The sequence below is a fragment of the Petaurus breviceps genome, unplaced genomic scaffold (genome assembly GCF_028583685.1).
Source record: "Petaurus breviceps papuanus isolate PSGF00001 unplaced genomic scaffold, PetGlider_PUasm1.0 90825, whole genome shotgun sequence".
Lineage (NCBI taxonomy): Eukaryota > Metazoa > Chordata > Mammalia > Diprotodontia > Petauridae > Petaurus > Petaurus breviceps.
This window is the reverse complement of record NW_027187353.1, coordinates 14,175,329-14,202,009: the sequence shown is the minus strand read 5'-3', so window position 1 is coordinate 14,202,009 and position 26,681 is coordinate 14,175,329. Positions and strand designations below refer to the sequence as shown.

Here is a 26,681-nt window from a genome sequence, read left to right as displayed (position 1 = left end):
CATAAACCCATTTAAACTTTATTTTGGTATATTGTGGAAAATACTGGTCTATGCCCAATTTCTGCCATGCTATTTTCCAGTTTTCCCAGAAGATTTTGTCAAATAGTAAGTTCTTATACAAGAAACTGGAGTCTTTGGGTTTATCAAACAATAGATTACTATAGTCATTGACTACTGTGTCTTGTGTAAGTATAGATTTTATTTTTTATAAATTTATTTTTATTTATTTGTTTGTTTGTTTATTCCTTTAATCCACTACTTTATTCCTTTGTTCCAGTACTTTATTCCTCAGCCAGTACCAAGTAGTTTTGGTGACTGCTACTTTATAATACAGTTTAAAATCTGGCATGTCTAGGCCACCACTGCTAGCGTTTCTTTTCATTAATTCCCTTGATATAACAGCATTTATATTGTGTGGAATCATCCCCTCCATCACTTATTTGGTTCTGACTTTTCTCCTAGGTAGATTTGTAAAAGCTATCCATTTTCTATTCTATGAGAACATTTGTTGTAAAAGACAATTCACCTTCAATTCCAGAAAGTTGCACAATATAGATGAAAGCATCACTAAGAAATGTCCCCAACCCATTTCCTAGTGTCAAACTGAGGCATACTGGGTATATCTGTATTGAATGGGAGAACTAGATGCAGTATGATTGCATTCAAAGTGGGAAATAAAAATTCTTATGTTCAAATCTTAGCTCTCCCATTTGTTATCTATCTGATAATGTCCCAGGACATTAATTTCTTTATTGGTACAAATGACTGAGTTTGATTAAAAAATGAGATCTCACTGTTTATAAAATCTCTATCAGACACTCTCTTTGATAGTAAACAATTAGAATGACAGAGGGAGAGAAGGAGAGGACACTTCATTTACATCTCTGGAAAGAAGGGGCCCAAAGGAAGTTGAAGACAATCTGTGTTTAGGATAATAATAGTAATAACAATCTAGCATTTATAAATAACAATTACTAACATTTATGTAGTGCTTTAAGATATGCAGAATGCTTTCGGTATGCTCATAATAACATGGGGAGGTAGGCGCTAACTACAGGCAATTAGTAATCATTTATCTCTTTTATAAAATGAGGCAATGACATTTAGAGATATTAAATGGTTTGCCCATGACTTATACAGATAGTAACAGGTGAGATCTAATGTATGACAACTACTATGGAAGCCACAGCTCAGAGGAATCAAGTCTTTGTGTGGATGGGTCTACCTTTTCACCAATAGGCTGTCAATGCTTCAGTGATCCTCCTTTTATGGACTGGCAGCACTGCCATTTCTCTGGAACCTACTGTATCTGAAATCTTCCTTTCTAGAAACTTAAATATACCATGCAGTTCAGTAATCAGAGGTCTCCTACCCATTGACCTCAGAAGTGGAAGGTTAAGTAGATTCCTTCCTCTGAATGATAACCTTCCTCTTCTTATAAAATTACTGGCCTCTTCCTTCATTCCTGAGACCCTGTTGTTGGAGATAATCAAGGTGCCACATAACAAATATCTGTAGGAGAGAACAAGAGCCTGCCATGACCTGTGTGCCAGGCAAGAGTGTTTCTGACATCTGGACCATGGTTCCCCCTGCTTTTTCTACTCCTTCAAAGATCAGCGTACCAAAGAACCAAACCAAATTTGCCCTGTTCCCTCCAGGGATCTGGTCGTAATATCTTTTGGATAATAATAATTATCCTTTTCTCCTCTTTCTTCTTCCTTCCCTCATCCTAGTTGCCTCAAGTTATTGTGTGAGCTACAATATGCCCTTATAGAGGCCAGTGATTTTTTAAGCATCATTGACTGGTTTGCTTCTTCTTTTGAAGTCTCTAGGTTCCCCCAAAACAATGTCAATGGGCTGGGACTAATAACCCTTTCAGAGTGAACAGTTTGTGCAAACATAGACAGTGATTGTATTTCACTCCTAATATGAATATAGTCCAAATGTAGATTGTATGTGGTGTGAGAATCTTTTGTTTCCTTGCAAGAAGGTTAATTCTTTCTACTGAGCTCTTTAGCCACACTACAGGCACATCATTCCATCTGCCTTTTGGATATCTCCATTCATATATCTCCTTATCAACTCAAATTCCACTTGTCTCAGACTTAATCTGTAAAGGGTATCAGCAATCTTTCAGCATTTTAGGTTGAAAAATCTAGCAATTATCTTTTTTTTCTTTCCCGTCCTTTAACCCCTACATCTTATCTATCACCAAGTATTATTCTTTCTTTAGCAAATCTGTAGTTGCGATTAGTAACATAAAACATACATGTGTATACACACATATGTGTATGTACACATATATAATCTATACTTATATCTATCTATATTCAAAATAAAAATGCACCCTTTCTTCTTGGTTGTGTTGGGTGACCCCAGTTGTGTAGAATTGGGGTCTATTCAATTCTACACTCCAATTGTGTAGAAGCTACCCCCAATGCTTAGATTTCCAAAGGCTCCTTTCTATTCTCTGTCTGTCCTTCATTCCTAGAATATAACATTAGAGCTGGATCAGAAAATTTTGAGCTAAAGTAGAACTTAGATACCTAGGAAGGAAGGAAGCATGTATTAAATACCTAGCACTACACTAAATGCTTTACAAATATTACCTTATTCAACCCTCACACCAACCCTGGGCGACAGGTGTTATTATTTTCCTAAGCCATTCGCTCAAAATCACACAGCTTGTAAATGTCTGAGGCCAGATTTGGACTCAGGCTTTCCTGACTCCAAGTCCAGCACTTTATCTACTATGCAATCTAGCCTTTCAGACTAAATGGCATCATACTAGAACAGGATATTTAAGGCTCATTTAGTCCATAATTCCTTTTCTTCCTGTCTTCAAGAATTATACCAATGTACAGAATTGTGTAGTGAAAAGAGTATTGGTTTTGGAGTCAGATCACAAGGCTCAGATTCTGACCATATCTCCCTCTTGCTACTACATCAGTTCAGTTGTTCTCTTTCTCACTTTCAAGATCCTATTTAATCTGACCTCATTCTACTCATTCAACAGAATTTCCTACTCTTTTTTAAAATTTATTTTTAGTTTTCAACATTCGTTTCCATAAGATTTTGAGTTCTAAATTTTCTTCCCATCCCTTTCCTCCCCTCTGCCCAAGACAGCATGCAATCTGATATTGACTCTACATATACATTCATATTAAACCTATTTTCACATTAGTCATGTTGTAAAGAAGAATTAGAACCAATGGGATGAACTACAAGAAAGAAGAAACAAAACAACAAAAGAAAAGGAGAGCAAATAGTATTTATTCTTCAATCTGATCTTCTTTCCTACTCCACAGTTCTTTTTTCCAGCTATGGATAACATTTTCCATCATGAGTCTTTTGCAGTTGTCTTAGATGTTGGCATTGCTGAGAAGAGCTCTATCTATAAAAGTTAGTCATAGCACAATGTCACTGCTACCATGTAAAATGTTCTCCTGGTTCTGCTCACTTAACTCAGCATCAGTTCATATAAGTCTTTCCATGTTTTTCTGAAGTTTACCTGATCATCATTTCTTATTGCATAATAGTATTCCATTACATTCTCATGACACAATTTGTTCAGCCATTCCCAATTGGTGGACAACCCCTCAGTTTCCAGTTCTGGGCTACCATAAAAAGAGCTGCTATAAATATTTTTGCACACTTGGGTCCTTTTGCCATTTTTATGATCTCTTTGGGATATAGACCTAGAAGTGGTATTGCCATACCAAAGGGTATGTACAGTTTGGCTGTCCTTTGGGTATAGTTCCAAATTGCTTTGCAGAATGGTTGGGTAAGTTCACAACTCCACTAACAATGCATTAGTGTTCCAATTTTCTCGCATCTCCAACATTTTTCATTTTCCTGTTTTGTCATGTTAGCCAATCTAATGGGTATGATATGGTACCTTAGAGTTGGTTTGGTTTGCATTTTCTAATCAATAGTGATTTAGAGCATTTTTTTCATGTGACTATAGATAGCTTTAATTTCTTCTTCTGAAAACTACCTGTTCAAATCCTTTGACCATTTATCAATTGGGGAAGAATTTCCTACTCTTTTAACAGTTGGGTGGTACAGTAAATAGAAACTTGGAGTTGATATCAGGAAGATTAGTTGTGTAACCCTGGGAAAGTCACTTAGCTTTTCTCAGTCTCAGTTTTCTCATTTGTGAAATGGGGATAAGAAAACCACCTTTCCTCCCAGGGTTGTTGTGAAGACCAAAGGAAATAGTATAGGTATAGGACTTTGCCTCTGAAGGGCTCTATGAATGCTAGCCATTATTATCACCACCATCTCCTCTGCCTTTCACTTAGGTTGGTCTGTTTGTAGACTCCATATATTCTCTCCTCCTTACTATTTCTTCTTAATGGAAAGTCTTTTCTCTCTTAACTATGCAAATCCTGGCCATTATTCAGTCTAGGGTTTATTCGTAACTTTCTGTACCACTTTAAGACTTACAAAGTTCTATCTTTTCAATAACTCTATGAGATAAGTCATGTGAGTATTGTTATACCTTTCTAACTAATGAAGAAATAGAAAATGCAAAGGTTTGGTGATTTGCCCAAGTGCATTAAGGGGATAATGGAAAGAGCAAATATTCCATCTCAGATTTCTTTTTTCTTTTTATTTTTTAAAGCAATCGGGGTTAAGTAACTTGCTCAAGGTTACACGGCCATTTATTTCTGGGTGTGGTGCTGAGCGTCTGAGCCCGGATTTGATCCAGATCATCCCAACACTGGAGCCGGTGCTCTTACTCCCTGAGCCACCTGGCCGCCCCTAAGCAATTGGGGTTAAGTAACTTGCTCAAGGTTACACGGCCAGGTGTTTCTGGGTGGGTGCTAAGTGTCTGAGCCCGGGATTCGATCTCCAGGTCTTCTCAACACTGGAGCCGGTGCTCTTACTCGCTGTGCTACCTGGCCACCCCCCCATCTCAGATTTCTTGCTTCCAAGACAATCCCCTTTCTACTCTTCCACATCTGTATTCTCCCCCAAATCCCACTTCCTCCATGAAGCCTTCCCAGAGGATTACAATCCACATTTGTCATTACTAACCACCCCTAAAGCTCCAATGGGATTTATAGAATGTAACTAACCACTTAACACATAGTTACTCTCTTAAGTGTTAGTCTAGCTTCGGCAGTTAGATGGTTAAGGGCATATAAACTATGTTATACACTTTTCTGTTGTTTAAAAAAAATCTGAAGAAGCAATAGTAAGAGGTGAAAAAACACTTGTTAAGCAATTGATTGAAGTTATAAAATATTTCAGACACACAAAATATCTTAGGATCCATCCAGTCCAACCCACAGCTAAATGAGAATGCCCTTTATCACATAACAAAAAATTGGTTGCTCAGCCTTTTCTTGGCAACCTAAAGAAAAAGAGAACCCTTCCAGAAATTTCCCATTCAATAAATCTTATCATTGGGAACATTTTCTTTACATTAAATCAAAATGTATCTTTAGACAAATTATGTTCATTGCTATTAGTTCTGCTTTCTGAGCCCAAGCAGCCCACCTAATCATTCTTCCATGGGTTAGCCCCTTAGATGTTTGAATATAACAGTTACATTCCCCCAAGTCTTCTCTCTAGTTTAAGTATCTTCCCACTTCCTTCAGCTGATACTCTCTAGAATAAATGCAAGGCCCTTCTCTAACCTGGTCATTGTCCTCTGGATATATCCTAGTCTCTGCTAAATGGTGGTGTTCATAAGTCAAGAAAATAGTGATAACTCATAAAAAATCCTTTTGTTTGCTTCATTTCCAAAGAATTTAGTACCTTGGGAATGTGATGATCAAAGTGAACCCTCGAGTATGAACTATTTCTTTGAACAGGAAATTTGAAATCCCAGAGCTTTAAGGGGTCTCTGCTTGATAAAATGACAGCTATCCTGAGTTTTCTGACATTGGTCCTTCTCTTCTCCACCCTCTTTATTTCCCCATTTATGATTGCCTCAAGCAAACTCATTTTAAATTTGTTCTACCATAAGGAATATATAGGATAAGAATCTTCAACACCACCCCACCCCCCACTGAAAAACAGTCAGCCCAAAATGGAATTGTTGTCTTGATCAAATATTCCCTATGAAATCCTACTCGCTTGTCTGATTCATCTCACAAAGCACAGACATCCCAAAATAACCTCAGAGGGACATATGCCTCTTGATTGTCGATCAGCACTGAGAACCAACTGTGCTCAGAAAGTGTCCCTCCTTCTCTGGGTAGCTGGATTAGAGTTTTCATCAGTTGTCCCCATGTTGCCTTGGGGGCAGCTGTAATGTGGAGCTGTCAGGTGTACATGGATGTTCCCAAAGCAAAGAAACAAAATAACAGATGTGGGAATAGTAGAAACATGTCTTGAAAGGTTTTCTGATGGTAAGGAGTTTCCATACTTGTATTTCCCATCTGAAAGAAATCACAGGTTAAGAATATGAAACCCATCCCTCAATAAGTCAGGACTATTTGATTCAATTCAAAAAATAGGTATTAAACATCTACTATGACAGAGCTGGTGCCTCATTCCTGTAATCTGTGTTACAGAGGAGACAGAGGCTGATGGATTAATTAGGTTTGGTAGGGTTAAAGATGGTTAGATGTCCAGCCTAGTACTTATGTCTTGAGCCCCTGGGATTGCAGGAGAGGGCACCAGGTTGACTACAAAGGGGTGAATTGGCCCAAGCTGGAAATGTAACAGGTAAAAACTTCCATATTGATCAACAATGGGAAAACTTGTTAATCAGCACCTGTGAATGGCCACCATACTTTCAGCCTTGATGAGACAGGGAGATCCAAGAGTTTAAAAACAAACAAACAAATGAACAAGCAAACCTAGAAGTTCAAGACATTCTAGGTACTGGGTACTTAAAGATACAAATGACTAGATAGATAAGAAAATTGTCCTCTTGTTTTGAGTAGCTTAGTGTCTTGCGGAGGGAGAGAGGGTAGATAGTTCATCTAAAGAAAGAAAGAAATATGTGATAATTTGAGTAGGGAGATAATAGTATGAGGGGCAGTGAGGTGGTGCAGTGAATAGAGTGCCAAGACTGGATTCAGGAAGACTCCTTCCTCTTTCTGAGTTCCAATCTGACCTCAGACAAATAGTTGTGTGACCTTGGGTAAATCACTTTACACTGTTTGCCTCAGTATCCTTATCTGTAAAATGAACTGAAGAAGGAAATGGCAAACCACTCTAGTATCTTTGTCAAGAAAACCCCAAATGGGGTCACAATCACTCAGACACAATAAACAATACATCATGCTATGAAGGAAGAGATTCTCAACATAAAATCCTCCAACCCCCAGGGGTTCATGAATTGATTTCAGGAGATCTATGAACTTGAAGGGGGAAAATACATCTTTATTTCAATATAAATGGTTTTCTTTGTAATCCTGTGAATTTTATTTGATGCATTTAAAAACATTATTCTCAGGAGTTTCTGACACCAAAAAGCTAAAAAATTCTTAGTTTACAGGGATCTGTAAGACATGAGCCCAGCACTAAGCCTTGAATGAAGTTAGGGGTTTCAAGAGAATGAGATAAAGACAGAGTATATTCTAGGTATAGAGGGCAGTCAGCACTAAACAGGTCATAGAAGCCTGCTTTCAGAGAACAGCAATGAGGCCTCATATGGCTGGAACATTGAATGAAATGAAATAGATCCAGAAAAACGAGACTGGAGGCAGCTTGTTCAAAGCTTTAAATGCCAATCTAAGGAGTTCATAATTTATCCTAGAGGTTATAGGGTAGCTAAGTGGTGAAGAAGAGAGACTTCAGATCCTGGAGTCAGGACTCAGACTCAGAAGAATCCAGTCTCAAACACTTGTTAGCTGTGTGACCCTGGGTAGATCATTCAATCCTTTTTGCCTCTGTTTCCTCATCTGTAAGATGTAAAGGAAATGGCAAGCAACTCCAGGTTCTTTGCCAAGAAATTCCCCCAAAATGGGTCAAAAGAGTTGGACACAATTGGAACTATTCAATAACAATTTTGCCAAGAAAATTCCATGAAAAATGACTGAACAGCTATAAGAGTATATAGGAGCCACTGAAAATTCTTGAGTAACCTGAAATGACCTAGAGTTCTTTAGCTCATAAAATGATTAGGTCTTTGAGGGCAAAGATCAAGTCTTTTCCTCCTAATTCCCCATAGAACATAGTGGAAAACTGATCATTTAATGAGTACTCAGTGAACACTTGTCAATTTAGCATAAATATATGTGTGGAGGAAGAGTAGAGAAGGGAAAGAGTAGGTCAATCAATGATTTGTTAATTTCTCTCTGGTGGACGAGTCAAGTTTGCTGTTATGCATTTCTTTCATTTGCTCTGTTGGGCCAGACATTGGCTGTTTGGTTTTCTTAGAGGGCAGAATAAAATGATGAAATATATGGTTAGGGGTGCTTGAGACCCCAGAATACCAACATGCTGGGTTCTGCCGAATGAATTCGACTTAAGCTTTCTCTCAGTCAAAGAAAAGCAAAGTTTATTAAAAATTTGCCATATTGGGTAGACTCTTAGGGAGCCTTGGTATCTGTGATGCTTGCATTGGGCAAGAGGGCCAGAATCCTCTGACACAGAGTGAGCTGGTGCTAGATCATTCTCTGGCCTTCCTCCTTTCATGGAGGAGAGATGGGGTCTCATATACAGAAAGGTTGTGGGAGGAATCTAGGGGAGGAGTTTGGGGGAGGTCCTCAGGAGGAGTCAGATGAAGTCAGACTCCAGTAATGAGTTTGGGAAGGGTCTTCAGGAGGAGTCAATGAGGTCAGACTCCAGTAAATGAGTGACTAAGGGTGGGAAATTATGGGTTACCATAAAGAGGGTTAGGGTTGCTCTGGTCATGCCAAAATACCAACATGCTGAGTCCTGCTGAATAAATTTGACTCAAGCCTTCTCTCAGCCAAAGAAAAGTAAAGTTTACTAAAAGTATGCTTGCATTAGACACAGAGTAAGTCTGTCCTAGGTCATTCTATGGTGCTCTCACTATTCTATGGTGCTTTCACAAACATGGAGACAAGATGGGGTCTTATATATAGAAGGTTGTGGGAGGAATCTAGGGGTGGTCTAGAGAAGGAGTTTGGGGAGGGTCTTCAGGAGGAGTGATTAATCAATTAATCAATGAGTGATTAAGGGTAAGAAGCCACCTGGAGACTACAGACAATGGTGGGCTAGGCCTGTTCAAGTGTGTATTGATATTTTGATAGGCTCAAGGGTGGGAAGTCTAGGAACAGAGTTTTGGCCCCCACTGCAATGTAAGGCTTATTGCCTCATGCAAATGCCTCATCAAAGGAGACAATTTAAACAGAGTTCAATGGGGGTTCCCAGAGCCCTTACCTCAAGGATTCAAGGAAAGCTAGAGGGTGCTCCCAGAGCCCACACTTCATCAGATGCATATTGCTAGAACAAGTTCTTATTAAAATGCATGCTCCACAAAGGCAAGGATTATTCTATTCTTGGTGTTTGAATCCGCAATTCTAATATGGTCCCTAGCACATGAGAGGCCCTCTAAAGTGATTGTTGATTGAGTAACTGAACAAATGCTCAGAATTGCTTAAACTTTTGAGTTTCACCCTGTTTAAATTGGGGCTAATGAGATTTCACATTCTTTTGTCAAAATATATCTTATTAAGAGCTGAGCTGTAAGCAGTTGCTCTAGAAGCTAGTTTTAATTCTTTTAATAGGAGAGAAAAGCACCTGAGGCATAGGAAAGTCTCAGGATCCCACATGCCTGCCTATCCCTGGTGTTTCCCCTATGTAAGTCTTATTTGGGTCTCCTGGCCTACTGGTAAGGAAGAAAGTGCTGAAAACATTTTTTCACAGTTGCGTTGGGAGAAGTGACCTGATCTGTCTCTTAGGGGATCCCATCAGTGTCCTCAATGATATGGTCTCAATCTCTGTGTCCAAATCTAGGAAGTGGGGGAGGGGTGAGAGGGAAGCTGGGCACCAAGGAGGGCAGGGGCAGTGATGGAGTTCTAGGTTTGGGGGCTCAGCTACCCTGACATGCCATCTATATGGAGATGGTAGAGTAAGCATAGATTCTGGAGTAAGAAGACCTAGGTCAATACCCTTTTCTCATTCTTGTTACCTACATGAGCTTTGGTAAGTTGTATGACATTCGTGCCTTTCATTTTCCTCATCTCCAAAATGAACTAGTTGGAACAGATGACCTTTGTGTCCTATCTAGCTCTGGATCTCTTGTCCAACAATACTGTAAGGACAAGCCACAGTGGAGGAAGAATGGCACTCCCTGTTCTGTTGCCACCCTAGGAAAACCCCCTGCTCAATCCACCCAGGAATGTTTTCTGATATGGAATCTCAGGATTAGAAGACTTTCTTTCATAACAGTTAACCTCTGCTGTGGATTAACCTTAATGGAATCTACAGGTTCTAGTACTGACTGCCATTTCTACTTGGGGCAAGGCTGGTCAGGCAAGAAACAAGGAGATGCTAAGCTCCTTTCTAAGTATATCATGCAGGGTAAAAGAAAACCATCATTGCAAAATGTCATACTTGTGATGAAAACACGAATGCTCTCCCTTCTTTGGGCTCTATTCCTCCAGGCAGTTGAGTAGTGAAGTGAATGGAGTGCTGGGCTGGGAGTCAGAACAACTTGAAGTCAAATTCAGCCTCAGACACATATGAAACTGTGTGACCTTGGCCAAGTCACTTAACATGTTTGCCTCAGTTTCCTCAAGTGTAACATGAGGATCATAATAGCACCTACCTCCCAGGATTGTGGTGCAGATTAGATGAAATAATATATGCAAATCACTTAGCAGAGTACCTGGCACATAGAAGGTTTGTAATAAATGTGTTTTTTTTTACTCTCATGTTCCTTCTTCCCTGTATTCCTTCCTCCTTTACTTCCTTGTACGGTATACATTTTCTTATCAGGAAAACCTTCTTTAAGAGCTTAAAAAGCAATTTGTGTTGGTGAACATGTGTTTGTATATATGTCTGCACATGTGTTACACATGCATACATTCAAAAATTGAGAGCAAATGCCCCCTTTTTATGAGGGAGAGAATGTTACACTCTGCCTGCCATCTCCACCCCCTCTTCCCCAGAAACTAATAGACTCTAATTCAATTTATCACCAGCCTCATTGGGTCACTACTGACTTGTCCTAAGCTAAGCCCTGGGGATGAAAGGTTATTATCCCTTGACTATTCTGGGCTCTTAGACGGCCATGATAACAACCTAGGGCTCAGTCAGGGGCAGCTCTTCTGATAATCCCTGCCTTAAGATAGACCTAGAAATCTCTCCTCCAGTACTCAGTGGAGTAGGGAAAAATTGGGGGAAAATAAATGAAGATATTTCCTTTCTATTTTATTCTTCAAAATGTCAGGTTCACAAAAAATAGAATACAGATTGTACCCAGCAGCTCTTATCAGTCTCTAAAGGATTGTTACGTTCAGCATTATTGCTTTGAAAAGAAGTAAAACACCTTAATCTTCTAAGAAACAAATTGGAGTGGTGCTGATGAGTTGCTTGCCCAATACTGATTTAAAATAGCTTTGATATTAACCTTGAATGTAGACATTTCTAATCAAAACATGCCCTCGTATAGTCACCCAAGTAGCCTTTCTGGGATGTGGTATTTAAAGTCCTTTTAGGTAAGGCCAGTCTGACATATGGCTGGTCATCTGGGTTGGAAAATTTAAATCACAATGGCCTCAAATATTCTCTCTCTTCTGGCTCTTCTAGGAGCTCTTACACTTCCATGAAAGTGATGGAGGAAAATTGCAGAACAATTAGATTTACAGAATGTAGTTGTATGTGACAGGAAATATATCAGACTCACTTGGCTGGTGAATATATCCTACTTTTCCAAGGGCTAGTGGTGGATGCACAAAGCATAGCCACAGGACACCAGATGCCTGGGTGGGCAAAATCATGGGCCTACTATGGCCCTTTCTACACTAGGGAAGATATTCTCATATACTCATATATTAATAGTTGTGCCTTTTCCTGAACCCTGAAGGTTTAACTGAATATACCCTTACATGGATCAGTTTTTATTTAAAAAATAGGTCACCATTGACCAAAGGAACTAAGGTTGTGGCCAGTCTGATAAATTACAAGCAAAACACCTTTTATTATTTCCTTTAACATCCCAGGTAAACATACTTTATACCTTCCCCACCATAGACAAATGAAATACTAAACATTTACATGCAATGTATTTTATTTTTTCTCTGTAGTTTTTCTTGGTTTCCCTAGTTACAATGCTCATACTGCCTGCCTTTAGAACTGTCTATTGGGTGAATTTTTGAAATGCATTCTCTTGGATCCTACCACTAAGTCAAACTAACATTCTTTACCATGGTTTTTCAAGATGTGGCTCTGAGTTTGCATGAAGATTTTCCAGGACAAGATCAGATCTGGCAGGTACTATTCATTTGAATAGGCTTCAAATACTGTTCTGATCATGTATGACCTATGTCTGTCATGCAAGGACCACCATAGTTCATCACTAAAAAGTTGCTACCAAGTAATGACCTCTTTCCAGCCATAGCAATCATTGAAGACCAACTACTAAGGAACAAGAGGGATTAGAAGATGGAATATGGGGGCAGCCAGGTGGCTCAGTAAGTAAGAGCACCGGCTCCAGTGTCGGGATGACCTGGATCAAATCCGGGCTCAGATACTCAGCACCCACAAATAACTGGCTGTGTAACCTTGAGCAAGTTACTTAACCCCGATTGCTTTAAAAAAAAAAAGATGGAATGTGGATTGGAGAAGAGAGTGTCCAGAGTGAAACCTTGAAGGCTTTGAGTTCAAACTTGAGTGCTTTCTTGGTTTATCCATGAAATGGACATACATGGACAGGATCACATATGAAATAGCTATCAGTCATATTTGCCTCCATGTTAATTCCTACTATCTCAGATCAGAAAAAAAAATGAGAATAATGCTGTATTTATTTCTGGGTACCATAGTTAAGAAAAAAATATTAATAAGCTAAGAATATTCAAAGGACAATGTCCAGGATATGAAGTAATTTGTGGCCATGCCATGTGAGCTTTGATAAAAGATACTGAGAATATTTAACCTGGAGAAGAGGATATTTATGGGAACATGATATATATGCTCAAGGAAAGGAAAGTCTGTTTCACGGAAGAAGTAATTTGTTTAGTGTTTAGAGTCTTCTCTAAACTAAACTAAACTACTCTAAACTAAAAAGTGTTTAGAGTCTTCAGAAAGTAGAACTAGGGGGAATGGGGATAAAGTTGTAGTGAGGGAGCGTTAGATTCAATTTATGTTTGTTTGTTTTAATTCTAATGATCACGTAGAGTGGAAAGTATTACATAGAGAGTCAAATGACTTTGGTTTACATTTTGAGTTTTCTATTTCCTACTTGTATAACCTTGGGCAAATCATTAACTTCTCTGGGCCTCAGTTTCCTCATTTTAAAAATGAGAATGGTGGGCCTAGATGATCTGAGATCCCTTGAGGTTCTTAATAAATGATCCTATGAGAGCTGACCCAAAATTGAATGAGTTACCTCAGAAGGAGGTGAATTGTCCCTTTGCAGTTATCCTACAAGCAAAATCTATTCCCTCATCTCTAGTAACTTCCACCACATCCTCCTCACTCCCTTGGCTCAGAGATCATGCTGGACATTCTTCTTGGGATCCTTTACTCTCTTGATTAGTGACCTTTTTTCTCACAGCACTATTGCAAGAAAGATTCAACCATGCTTTCATTAATTCTCTCCCTTCCTGCCATGTCTTCCATTTCCTCTTAGAATTTTTTTCCTTCCAATTACAACCTCTTCTCCTTCCCTCCATACCCCTTCTCTCCATGAACTATAAGCCATGATCAACCAAATCAACGCTGCCATTGTTCCTCAGTATAGGAGGTCTGTCTTCCACACTGTTGGGCCACGTACTTGCTCATTTTAACTTTCTATTCTTAATAGTTCCTCCTCACTCCCATTCTCACATGTGTATTGTGTGCCCCTTTAGAATTTAAGTTCTTTAAGACAAGAAACTGTCTTTGTCCAGTCTATTTGCCATTTATATGCTCAGACTTTGGGGCATGTTTGGCACAGAGAAAATATTTAATAAATGCTTTGTCATTCATTCATTCATTCATTTCTCAAATGATTATTTGTTAGGAGTATTATAGAAGAAATTTGCAGTCAGAAAATGGTTGGACCAGAAAACCCCCAAGGTCCTTTTCAAGTTCAATATCCTATATTTCTTTGATTCTGTGAAGTAGCAGAAAAAGAAGAAGAAGAAGGAGGAGGAGGAGGAGAACACAACAGTAAAAACAAGAGTTAACATTTGCATAGTACTTACTAGGTGCCAGGCACTATTTTAAGTGATTTATAATTATTATCTCTTTTGATCCTCACAAGTACCCTGGGAAATAGGCACTAATATTATTACCATTTTACAGATATAGAAACTGAAGCAAACAGGTTAAGTGACTTGTCCATGGTCACATAGCTAGAAGGTATCTGAGGTCAGATCTGAACTTGTGTCTTGTTGACTACAGGCCCAGTGTTCTATCTACTATTCATCCAAGTTCTCCAGATATTACTGTGGTAGTTAGCTGAAGATTTATTAGCTTTAGGTATGTCGATGTGGGAAAGAGGGGATTTTGAACACCTGAACAATACTCAAGGATAAAACTACTTGGCTGCCCCCAGATGGGCAGCCTGGGGTAGGGCTAGAACCACTAGAATAATATTTGTGCTAGTTTAATAAATGCTCACTGGGTTAACAGAACAGTAAGTGAATAATAAGCAAATGAGGGCCAAAGAACAGGACATTGAAAGCAAGTTTCATATTTTTACATCTTAACCATAGTCAATGATGATAGGTCCCAGACCAAGGCCAGCTTGTGCCAGCAACCATCAATGGTCCATATTTCCTGCATGGCAGTTTCGGGGGTATAGCCTGTTCTTGTAATCATTACCTCCTCAATGAAATGACTCACTATGACTTAATAGAATGAAAAATCCTCTGAAATCTTAGGGTAGGAGGTTTAGGTTTACATTTGAATGACAGAGGTGATTGCTTCAATTTTACCTGTGTAGGCCTAAACATAAATGATTGCCTTAAACTTGTTGACTGAAAGGTAATATGCAAGATATTTTGTATAGTGTGACATTCTTCAGGTTTCATGGCAGTGTTCTATAATGGGAAAACTCATTGAGAGCTAGTAGGTCCCACAGAGTTCATCTCATTCTACCTTGTCATTTTCCAAATCAGAAAATAAAATTCAGAGAAGTTATGGGACTTGTGCAAGATCACATAGGTAATTAGTAACAGAACTGAAATTTGAGCCTGTTCTCTGACTCTAAATTCAACATTCTTTCCATTATATCTTATTCCCTTATGATAAAAATAGTTTTAGGGGATTCAACAGAGGAAAACAGAAAATTGTGAGTCAATTTTCATTCATTTGCTTGCATCTGGAAATAATGTGCAAAAAAAGCTAACCTTCAGGCTGTATGGAAAGGAGCCCTTTCTGGCTTTCTGCCACCTAGCAGGCTATGCCCCTGTTCTCTCCATAGGAAAATAAGGTGTGAGGTTTTTCACAGTCCAGTGGGCTTGCTGGATGGAGGACTTACAGAATTGGATGAGAATGTGACCAAGTTCAGAGTTAATTTTCTTTCAGCATTTATTCCAGCCTTCCGAAAGGGACACATGTTTCTGCCCAGTGTTGATAAAGAGCTGGAAATGACTTTTTCCTTCTGTCGATGGAAAGATAACAACCCAGGTTCTTGGCCCCTTCTCTTTTAGACACGTGAGCATAACTGTGCAAAAGATAACCCAAAGGATCCTATCTGGGAGAAATGTCCTGTAGATGATGAGGAAATTAGAAACCATTGATTGAAACTCAAGTATCCATTAGTTGATATCTGTCCACACAGCCTACTTTTTTAATCCTCTCGGTTGATCTTATTAAGTTGATCATGTCCAGGAGCTGACTCCATTACATTTTCTGCTGATATTCATGTTTGCCCATAAATTGTCCACAGGTAATGTAGTTTCACTTTTTATTACTACCAATTGCACTTTCTTCAGAACTCTGAAGCCTGTTCCTGAGCTAGGGGAAGGATCCACGAAGGATCTGTAATGAATCTTCATCCCACAGACTCCCTGAGCAAGGAGTTCTGCCAGGCCTGGCTGTGAGAGCCCTTTGGAGGGGTTATTTTTCTCAAACTCGACAAACAGAGAATGAGTGAGAAGAAGAGGGGCTAATGATAGACGAGAATATTGTCATGATCTATCGGGTTCTTAAATAAATAATTCAGTTCCTGTCCTATTCTTCTCTCCCCTTCAGAAAGAACATACAGACTGTTCTGAGATGAGAACCAATAGCAGGCAATTTTTAACAATGAAATCCTTCTCCCCTGGGTTCCTTTAATATCTTTTAAAATGCCATTTTATTGACCAGGCCAGTGAAAAGGTTGCCACCTTGTTACTGTGGAATATACTAAAGCTGATATCCTTGGGTTTATATCAGGAAACTCAGCCTTTAACACAAAATGAAGAAATCATTAAACTCCTTGTGGGGAAAACATGGAATTCTATTATGTTTCAATCATCCCCCAAAGGTCATAACATCTCCCACTTGCATTCTTTTCTCGTTCACCTTGTTTCTTTCCCAGAGTCCCACCATATGCATAGAACATATATGAACTTTGAGAAATGTCAACATCCTTTTGTACCCTACTAGGGTCTTCATGTGAGTCCCTGCTCATGCTTAACAGTGAGAAGAAGTGAACAGCTATTTAACTAGGCGACACTCATGCCTTGAGCCTTGGAAGTAGATGGATCTCTCGTCTTCTTATGAAGCTTCAGGTAGTTGGTGGTTTCTATAAGATCCCATTCAACTCCTTTTAGCCTATGAGAGTCAATTTTTTATACTAGAAAGAGTGCTAGATCCAGAGACAAAATGAACCTATGTTTCATATTGAGGCTATGCTATGGCTTCTTATTGAACAAGTTGGTACTAATGAGGGTGAAGGGTTGGGATGAGACTAGTGGCTTCATAGTTTTATAGTCCTCTAGCTTACCCTAGAATAGGAGTTCTTAACTTGGGTCTTATGACCTTTTTTTTAAAAGTAACTTTCAATATTATTCATTTTGTAATTCTATATATTTTATTTTATACACTTAAAAGATATTCTCAGAAGATGTCTACATACGTCATTAGACTGCTAAAGAAGTCTATGATACAACATAGGGTAAGAAACCTTGGACTAGTGTTTTGCTCTGATTCTAGTTATTTTTTCTCCCTAGGACCATAGATTTGTTGAGAGAACCTAGAAGTCGTTGAGTTGAACCCCTTTATTTTATATATGAGGAAACAGAGTCTTAACAAAGTTTAATGACTTGCCCAGGGTCAAAAAGCTAGTAAGTGTCTGATGCTAAATTTCAACCTGCTTTCTCAGACTCCAAGTCTAATGTTTTATCCACTACTCCACATTGCCTTCCCTCAAATGAAGACAAGGAGAAACAGAGTTAGAGACATCATACTGGGATAGGTATATGGGTATTTGGCCCAGTATGCAAACTATCTTGTGTATTACCTCACAACCAACAAGTTCAAGGCAATACCCATTTATGGATAGGCTTACAAATTCAAAATTGAAGCAATCACCTCTATCATTTAAGTGTGAACCCAAAACCTGAAAGTGATAATTCAGGAGGGTTCTTCATTCTACCAGGTCATAGTGACTAGACACATATGAACAGAAACTACAATAATTATCTGAAACTAGTTCAAGATTGGTGCTCAAGACAGACAAATAAAGGGCAGTTTACTATATTCAAGATCTGATCAAAGTAAAGAAGAATAAGAATAAGGACAACAGCCACAACAACAATAACCATAGCAGTAAAAACAAAACATTTACATAACATTTACATAGTACTTACTAGGTGCCAGATACTATACTAAGTGATTTATAATTATGATCTCCTTTGATCCTCACAAGTACCCTGGGAAATAGGCGCTAATATCATCACCATTTTACAGATATGGAAACTGAGGCAAACAGGTTAAGTGACTTGTCCATGGTCACATAGCTAGAAGGTATCTGAGGTCACATTTGAATTCAGGTCTTGCTGACTACAGGCCTAGTTTTCTATCTACTTTTCAACCTAGAACAACACATGCCAGACATGCTCACTTCTTTTTTAGGAGCAAAGTTGTATTTATTTGTTTTCTTTTTTAGTTAGATTGTGAGCTCTTTGAGGGCAGGGGCTGCCTTTTATCTCCTTTTATATCCACACACTTAGCAAAGTACTTGACACATTTTGTTGTTTTTCAGTCATTTCTCAGTCTTGTCAGACTTCATTTTTCACATTCATGACCTCATTTGGAATTTTCTTGGCAGAAATACTGGAAAGATTTGCATTTTACTTCTCTAGCTTATTTTACAAATAAACTGAAGCAAACAGGATTAAGTGACTTGCCCAAGGCCACACAGCTAGTAAGTATCTAAGACCAGATTTGAACTCATGAAGATGAATCTTCCTGACTCCAGGCATGGTGCTCTATGCTCTATGACACATAGCTGCCCCACTTGGCACATAATAAATGCTAATACATATTGACTGATTCATAGTTTTTTCTGTAATTACATTTTTCATGCTTTTCTACTCAGAGGAGTTAGTGTGTCAAACTTTTGGCACCACAGTGTGACCATTGTAATGACAACAGACATTTATATAATGCTTTAAGGTTTACAGGGAATTTTCTGTACATGATCTCATTATATTCTCAGGAGAGTTCTGTGAGAAAGGTAGTTTAAGAATTAAAAGGATCATCTTACAGATTAGTAAACTGGATATCAGAGCAGTTAACATGATTTGACCAGTAGTGACATGGCTAGTGAATGTCAGAGAAAATATACAAATCTAGGTCTCCCCAGATTCCAATCCCAGATCTTCTTTCACCTCTACCTATGGTATATGACATCTATACTCTTTCATGGAAATCAGTCTGTTTCTCCCACTTTAAAATAATAGCATTCAAGAAGTTCTCATTTCAATTCTTCAGTTATTTCTTGCTCTCCTCTAAAACATTTCTAACTTCTTCGTCTCTTCTACAATTTTTTGATACTACTTTGTCCGTTTTGGATCCTTCTTCCTTTCTGTTGACATGTTTTCTTTTTTTTTCCAAAGCAATTGCGGTTAAGTAACTTGCTCAAGGTTACACGGCCAGGTGTTTCTAGGTGGATTACTGACATGTTTTCTAGTTGACTTGCACATAGTTCTAAATATCAGCCAACAATAGTCTCCACCATATCCTCTGGATCCTTATGGCTATCATCTCTCAGCCTTCAAGTAACTGCCTCATTTCCAAAGGACTTTAATACCTCTCTCACAATCTTCCCCTTCATCCTAAATCTTAATCTCTTATTTAGAAACTTGAATATCTAGATTGATGCCTTCTTGAAGGAACCAACTTCCCAATTCACTAGCTTCCCTAACTTCTATGAATGTATGTACCTTTATTCAACCTCAGTCATACACAAGGATAGTGAAAGGTCATAGATGGAGAGCTGGAAAGGATCTTAGTGTGATTTCATCCCCATCATGTTACAGATTAAGAATTTGACGGTTAGAGAGGTTAAGTGTGTTGTTGAGGGTCACACAGCTAGTAGAAGGCATCTAGGTGGTTCAGTGGAAAGAACATTGGGACAGTAGTCAGGAAGATCTGAGTTCAAAGCCAGCCTCAGGCACTTACTAGCTGTCTGATCCTAGACGAGTCATGTAATCTCTGGTTGCCTCAATCCAATGGAGAAGGAAATGGCAAACCACTCCAGTTTCTTTCCCAAGAAAACTCCATGCAAAACACTGGCATGCTATGGTCCAGGGCTTACAAAGAGTCAGACATGATTAAATGACACAGCTAGTAAACATCAGAGATGGGATTTGAACTCAGTTCCTCTTGAATTCAAATCCAGGGCTCTATTTACTTTCCCACACTGCCTTCTGGGCACACTTTTCATCTTCTAATTGTCTACTTCCGTGATCCAGAATTTTGAGATCCATTCGATGGTCATTACCTCCTGTCCTTCCATCTCCCCTTCTGTCCAAACTCTCCCAAACCTTACTTTATCATGATCATGACCTTCGGTGTCTTCACATTCTCTTTCTTCTCCTAACTATTCCAACGCTGCACCATTTTCTTTCCTTGAATTCCTTGAGCGCCTTGACTATTGCTTCTTGTGACTTGCCAATCCACTACCCTGACATGACCCTTCTGTGGTCCTCATTAAACTGCACAGGTGGTTCCCTACATCTGGAGCAAGCATATGTCTGCCTTCCTTTCACTTCTCAGCATCCCTAACTTCCCTCAAGACTCAGCTCTTGTACTATTGACAATTATAACCATTTTCTTAATCCTTTGACAATTAGAGCTATTCCTCTCCCTCCATATTGTGCTCAGTATTTCTGTCTACTTAGTTTATTTCCAGATAGAATATAAGTTTTTTAAAGACAGGAACTTTTCTATTCCTTCCCCCACCCCTCACATCTTATTATTTTTTAATTTTATGCCTTTATTTTTTTTTTGGAGGGGGAAGGCAGGGCAATTGGGGTTTAGTGACTTGCCCAAGGTCACATAGTGTCTGAAGCTGGATTTGAACTCAGGTTCTCCTGACTCCAGGACTGGTGCTATATTCACTGTGCTGCCTAGCAGCCCCTACCCCTCACATTTTATAGTGATGGATTGTAGAGTTAAAGTTGAGAGGAATCTCAGAGGCCAACTACTTCAACATATCTCCTCCCAACACCAATTTGCAAAGGAGGATACTGAAGCCTAGTGGGATAAAGACTCGACCAAAATCCTAAAAGTAGTAAGGAGAAGATAGAGAATTTGAATTGACATCCTCTGATTCAGAGCTGGGGCTTGTTCCATTCCCCCACCTTCTTAATATGCACTTAATTGGTGCTCCTTGAGTGACTGTTCCCTCATTGGGATATGACACTTGGAAAGTGATGTCAATGCTTTGGGGTTGAAAAGATGACTCAGGGTGATTCACTTATTTTCCTTGAGGTGCAGTTCATTCCTCTAGAAAATAAGAGAATTGAACTAAATTATATTTAAGGTCCTTCCAACTCTGAAACTTATGATCTCCTAGCTAACTATTCTAGGTCCTTGCTAATGGAGGAGCATACAATTCTTCATGCTTTCAAAGGGGTGACACTAGACAAAGGAAATTGTTCTTAAATAGTATGTTTTTGCCAAAGCAACAGTAGGTCTTTGAAGTTGACTCAATATCTTTCATTGGGAAAATGCCAAAAGTCACGGTCTTTGAGAGACTGTTACTTAATGCTAGAGTTAGGGTTGTTGAAAAGATGCTAATTGCAGACAGCCCTTCATTATCCCATGTCACCAATGGAAGGAGGACCCTACGTAAGTGCCTAACAATTAGTGCATACATAAAAATTAGGTGGTATTTGCACTTTGTAATATAAATCCTTAATGATGCTGTTGGAACACTTCCACATGGAGGGTATTTTGCTTGTTATTTTTTCCCTGTTGCAGTTGCTGCTACTGTGTTGCTTCTCTATTTTCTATTCCCTGACTCAAAGATAAATCAAAGAACATGTGTGAGAAATGCAAATAAGATAATGGGCCTCAGATTTATAATAACTTAGTAAATGAAGGAGAGTAGCTCTGCTTTGAGAGTGGCTGGACCACTGATGGACCTACTCCAATTTGCACTGAGGCTTCCTTTTGGATAGTCAGAAGTATCTGTCTGTAAGACCTGTGACACAGAAGCTACGGGAATGTCTACTTTGGGGCAGGCTGGTCAGTCTCCTTCTCTGGTGTTCAAAAGGGCAAATTGCTGGGTGTGGGACTAACATCTTTTAATTCTACAAAGAGACAGGGAGGATTGACGAGATTATCTCATTTAAGTCTTTCCTAGTTTTATGCTTCTAGGACACTTTATATTCCCAGGATTATCTCTTTCAGCCTGTTAAATGCCTCTAGGCAATAGGATCCCCAATGTTACCATCTTCATACCAAATGGGCTCACTGATTCACTTTCACAAACAAGACTAAGTCCATCTCCTTTCTCCTTGGGCCGAATGTCCTAGGGCTGTCACCCCAAAGCAGGAGCTCTTAACCTGGTATCCATGAACTTAAAAAAAAAACCTAATATGATTAGTGTCATTGTAATCCTATGTATTTATTTAATATATTTCAAAACATCATTCTAAGAACTCTGTAGGATTTGTCAGACTGCCGTAGGGAGAGATTAAGAACCCCTACCCCTACCCTAATGCTTTCTTCTCTCATCTCTCCTGCTATACCCTGGGCACAGACAATTCTGGACATGTGTCTCCTTACCTCCATGTAGCTGGGTCTACAATAAATAAGACATTTCCTTAGGTTAGCCATTCTTTACATGTTTTGAACTGGGGAACAAGCAATAACTCTTCTCATGAGGGATAGGTGTGGGATCCCTGGTCTAGGACACCTTCTCTGTGTATAGGCTTTTATTTACTTGTTGAATATAAATTCTTCATCCTGATTTCAGACTCAGTGGCCTGATATCATCGTGGCTAAATTATGGTTAAACCACTTTTTGGAAGCAGGTTATTTACCTTTTTTTTGGAGAGGGGAGGGCAGGGCAATTGGGGTTAAGTGACTTACCCAAGGTCACACAGCTAGTAAGAGTCAAGTGTCTGAGCCAAATTTGAACTCAGGTCCCTCTGACTCTAGGACTGGTGCTCTGTCCACTGCACCACCCAGCTACCCAAGGGTTATTTACCTTAATTGGGGAGAACATTTGTCAATTTTGCCTCCCTACACATCAATAGGCGGGAGTCCATATGTGCTGGCTCCTCTGATGTCCTATGAGGTTATTGAAAACTTTTCCTGTTTTTCTCTCTTCAAGGTTATTTTTTTTTCTTTGTGGAATGATTTAAAGACCCAAGTGGGTATTCATACTGGTACTAAGGAATTGGCAAGGGACATAAGGGCACAGTAAAGTGTGGGTGATGTGACTTACTCAATATCATAGTATGGGAATTCAGAAATATTATAGGGTCCTAGATTTTAAAAGGAAAGGAATCATAGAGTCATTACTAAAATTTGAAATGGTTAAAGGATCCTAGATTTGGAATGGGAAAATATCTTAGAAATAATCTTGTCCAATAACATTATTTTACAGATGAGGAAATTGAGGCTCAGAGAAATTAAATAATGTAGCCAAGGCCATAGAAGAGGAAGGAGAATTCAGTATCTTCTAATCTAAACATTTCACATAATAAATGAGGGAAATGAGACCCAAAACAATTTAAAGACTTGCTTCTTATATTGATTAGAAAGAGTTAAGCTGGAATTTGAATGTAAGACCTATGATGACAGATATGGTGATATTTTACATTATACTCTACTGTCATGATTGGAACATTCTAGAGAATCCTAGAAAGGATGAAAAAGAAAGTTGCATTCCAATTCAAAAGGGTTTTTTAAATTAAATTAGTCTTCTGCTTTTCAGTCCCATGTAGGACAGTCAACCAACTGATTAATTACTGATTAATTACTATGTGACAGGCACTATGCTAAGTTCTGGGGATACAAAAGTAAAAGTGAAATACACCCTCCCCTCAAGGAGCTTACATTCCAATGAAGGAGATGATATTATACATAGAAGTATATTCATAATATATACCAAATGAATACAGAGGACATGGGGATGGGGGGCATGGGGATAGAGAAGGATGTCAGAAAATGCTTAGAAAAGGTGGCACTTTTTTCTCTAATTTAAAAATGATTTGGCACCATATAATTTGCATGAATTAGTTATCTGCAGGTCGTTACTTGTTCCTCATGGCTCAGTTGTCATTCTTTTCCTCTGGGAGACAGTAGTAAATAGCTACCATGTTAAAGTTTTAGAAGAGGAAAATGAATCATAAAGATGCTTGTCCTGAAAATTTGATACTGGGACAAATAATTGAAGTAGCACTCAGCCAAGATGCCAGGTAACTTTATGTTTACATTTAATATCTCACTTACTTACTCACTGAGTAAGTAATACCCACTGTTACTAGCTAGGCGGAGAAACAGGAAAAGGTGTTGGGTTTTTTTTTTTCTGCCCTATTCTTGTTACCATTGAAGGCAATACATTTTCCTTTATCCCTCCTGTGACCAAGGACTCTGCTCCATACTGTGGGAGATGAAGGGAGGAAGACCTTAAGACCTTTCACGTAAGGAATAGCATTCTCACTGAAGACGCAAACCATCTCTACATGGATCAAGATGAGAATGTGGAAGGCAAGGGAAGAGGAGGTTGGTGGTTTAGAGTTGGTGGTAAGGAAAGAGCAGGGCTTAGTGCAAATCAGCTGCAATTGCACAAATGCCATTCAGGAAAAAGGGACACAGTGTACCAGAAGCTCCGAGTAGATAGGGCTTTTATAGGGAAATTCCAAGAGTGGCATTCCCCACTGGGTTATTACCATTTAGGGGCCTTCCATTGGAACTGGCAGATTCCCTTTAATTGTTATAAGTATCCTCTTTGTTCAAGCTGCAGTAGCTTCTAATGCCTCCAGTTTATTCCAGATGCTAAAGGAGCTATGCCCTCTGGGAACCTGAGAGTCCAAAGCTATTTGTCTCTTAGTAGGGAAAAGAGGCTTAACAAATTACCCAGGCACATCATTTGTGTAAGGAAATAGGACACCGATGTTGGTCTCTTGTTTCATGGGGTTCCATGGATCGAGTCTTTCTATCTTTAACTCATTTCTCTCTATGCATGTGGTTAGGGCCCAAGATATAGTTTCAGTTGTCAGATAGGCATTCATCCCAGGGAGAGTCATGGACACCTTCTCTTATTAGTACCTGAGAGACCAACAGAAGTTATTTTCCCTTCCATTGGGTGCCCTGACACCTTTTAATTAATATCTGCCACATAACTTTTTAACTCTCTCCCATCCCCACCCCCAAGCAAACTGGAGCCCATAGATACCTTTAGAAACTGGGCCAAAGCCCTGATTTCCATTCTCAGGTTTAGCAAAATTGGGAGTGTGACTTTTAGGATAAGAAACTTACCAAATGCAAACAAGTAGGGATCCCAGCTGGGCTCAGTGACTTATTACATTTCAAAAATCCCTGTTGAGGGACTTCTCTTGTTTTCTTCTTTTCTACTTTGATGAGTCTGAGGGAAACTTGAAAGGTTGAAGAATAAGAAGGAAAATAGGGTTTCAAGGTGCTGCTGTTGTTGAGACTGGGGATTGGTTTGATGACTGAAGCAGGATGAAGCCCCTGGCTTATTCAGTCGATGCCCTGTGGCTCATGGTCATATGGCCGGACTCTGCATGGGCTTCAGATACCAGATTTTGTTTTCTAGAAGCTTCTTTTCTTTTCATTTCATGAAAAAAGAAGGCCTTGGATTTCCTTCCCTAACAGGCATGGGAGGATAAAGAAGAGGGAGAATAAAGGTTTGGAGACCACACTTCATTTTTCCTGGCAAGAGGCTTCCCAAAGGAGTCAGGGAGGAAGAGTGGTTAACCAGATCTCATAGAGGAAGAAAGGTTCAGAAATGTAGGCAGGCATGTAGGGAGAAATCTGGAGATGGGAAAAGGGGAAACAACACTCATTGAACAAAACACCATGTCTGTGGGGGCATTTATTTTTATCTTTTGCTTTTATTACTGAGAACAGTAGTAATGGTGGGGTGGGCTGGGGCAGGAAGTTTTGTTTCTGTCTGCATTAACTCATTTGGAGAGACAAGCCTGATAAACATTACTAATCCCATTTCATAGAGGAGGAAACGGAAATCTGGAAATACTGTGTTATGGTGGGATCCTATAGCTAATCAGAGGCAGGACCACAACGTGCAAAGAACTGGAGTAGATGCAAAGGATAGAAAAAGAAAGTAAAAGAATTCCTTCTTTCAGGGGCTTACATTCCACTGGGGTGTGTGTGTGTGTGTGTGTGTGTGTGTGTGTGTGTGTGTGTGTGTGTGTGTAGGTGCATGCATGTAACATGTATACAAGAAGAAGTAAATGAAAGTATAGTCAAAGTTACCTAATTTCATCAGGGACTGTATGCTAATAGTGTAGTGGGTGCAGGGCAGGTTTTATATATGAACCTTCATTGGTCTAGGATCACAAGCTTGTATTGGGAACAATGGACTCTCTGTAAGTCAAATATACCCTTGTTCATTTTGCAGCAGGCTAGAAGCAGTTATGTGATATGTCTTTTCTGTTCATCGCTCACAAGGGTTATTTTTGCTTTTATTTTTGTTTTTGCCTTCTGGTAGTATCCATGTGACTCAGCCTACTGTTTGTAGAACTGAGGCCAGAGATAGTTTTAGATAAGAGGGAGAAAGATTACTGGTTAGATAGGAACATTAGGAAGAATGTTTTGGACCACCTATGATATTTTGAGTGGCCAGTTATTATTTTTAAGATTATCATGACATTTTTGTTCAAACTTTTAGCACTGAGGTAGCATATGAGGCATGAGAAAGATTCCTCAATTCTGGATCCCTGGTAGGACAGTGCATTCCCCTACAATGGTAACATGGTGTTATGGAATTAATGCTGCCATGGAAAGAACCTGAGTCTAAAGCCATGGGACTAGAGATTATATTCTCTGATGTATGATTTCTGTGTTATCTTAAGCAAGTCATTTTTTCCCTGAGCCTCAGTTTCCTTATCTGTAATTGAGGGAGACCAATGGTCTCCGAGGTCCTTTCCAATTTTATA

At 39.2% G+C, this 26,681-nt stretch overlaps 1 protein-coding gene across 1 annotated transcript in view; it reads left to right on the top strand.

Moving 5' to 3' along the window:
* Positions 1 to 26,681, top strand: part of GRID1 (glutamate ionotropic receptor delta type subunit 1) — a 1,154,654-nt gene that overhangs the window by 815,149 nt on the left and 312,824 nt on the right. The window lies entirely within an intron of this gene.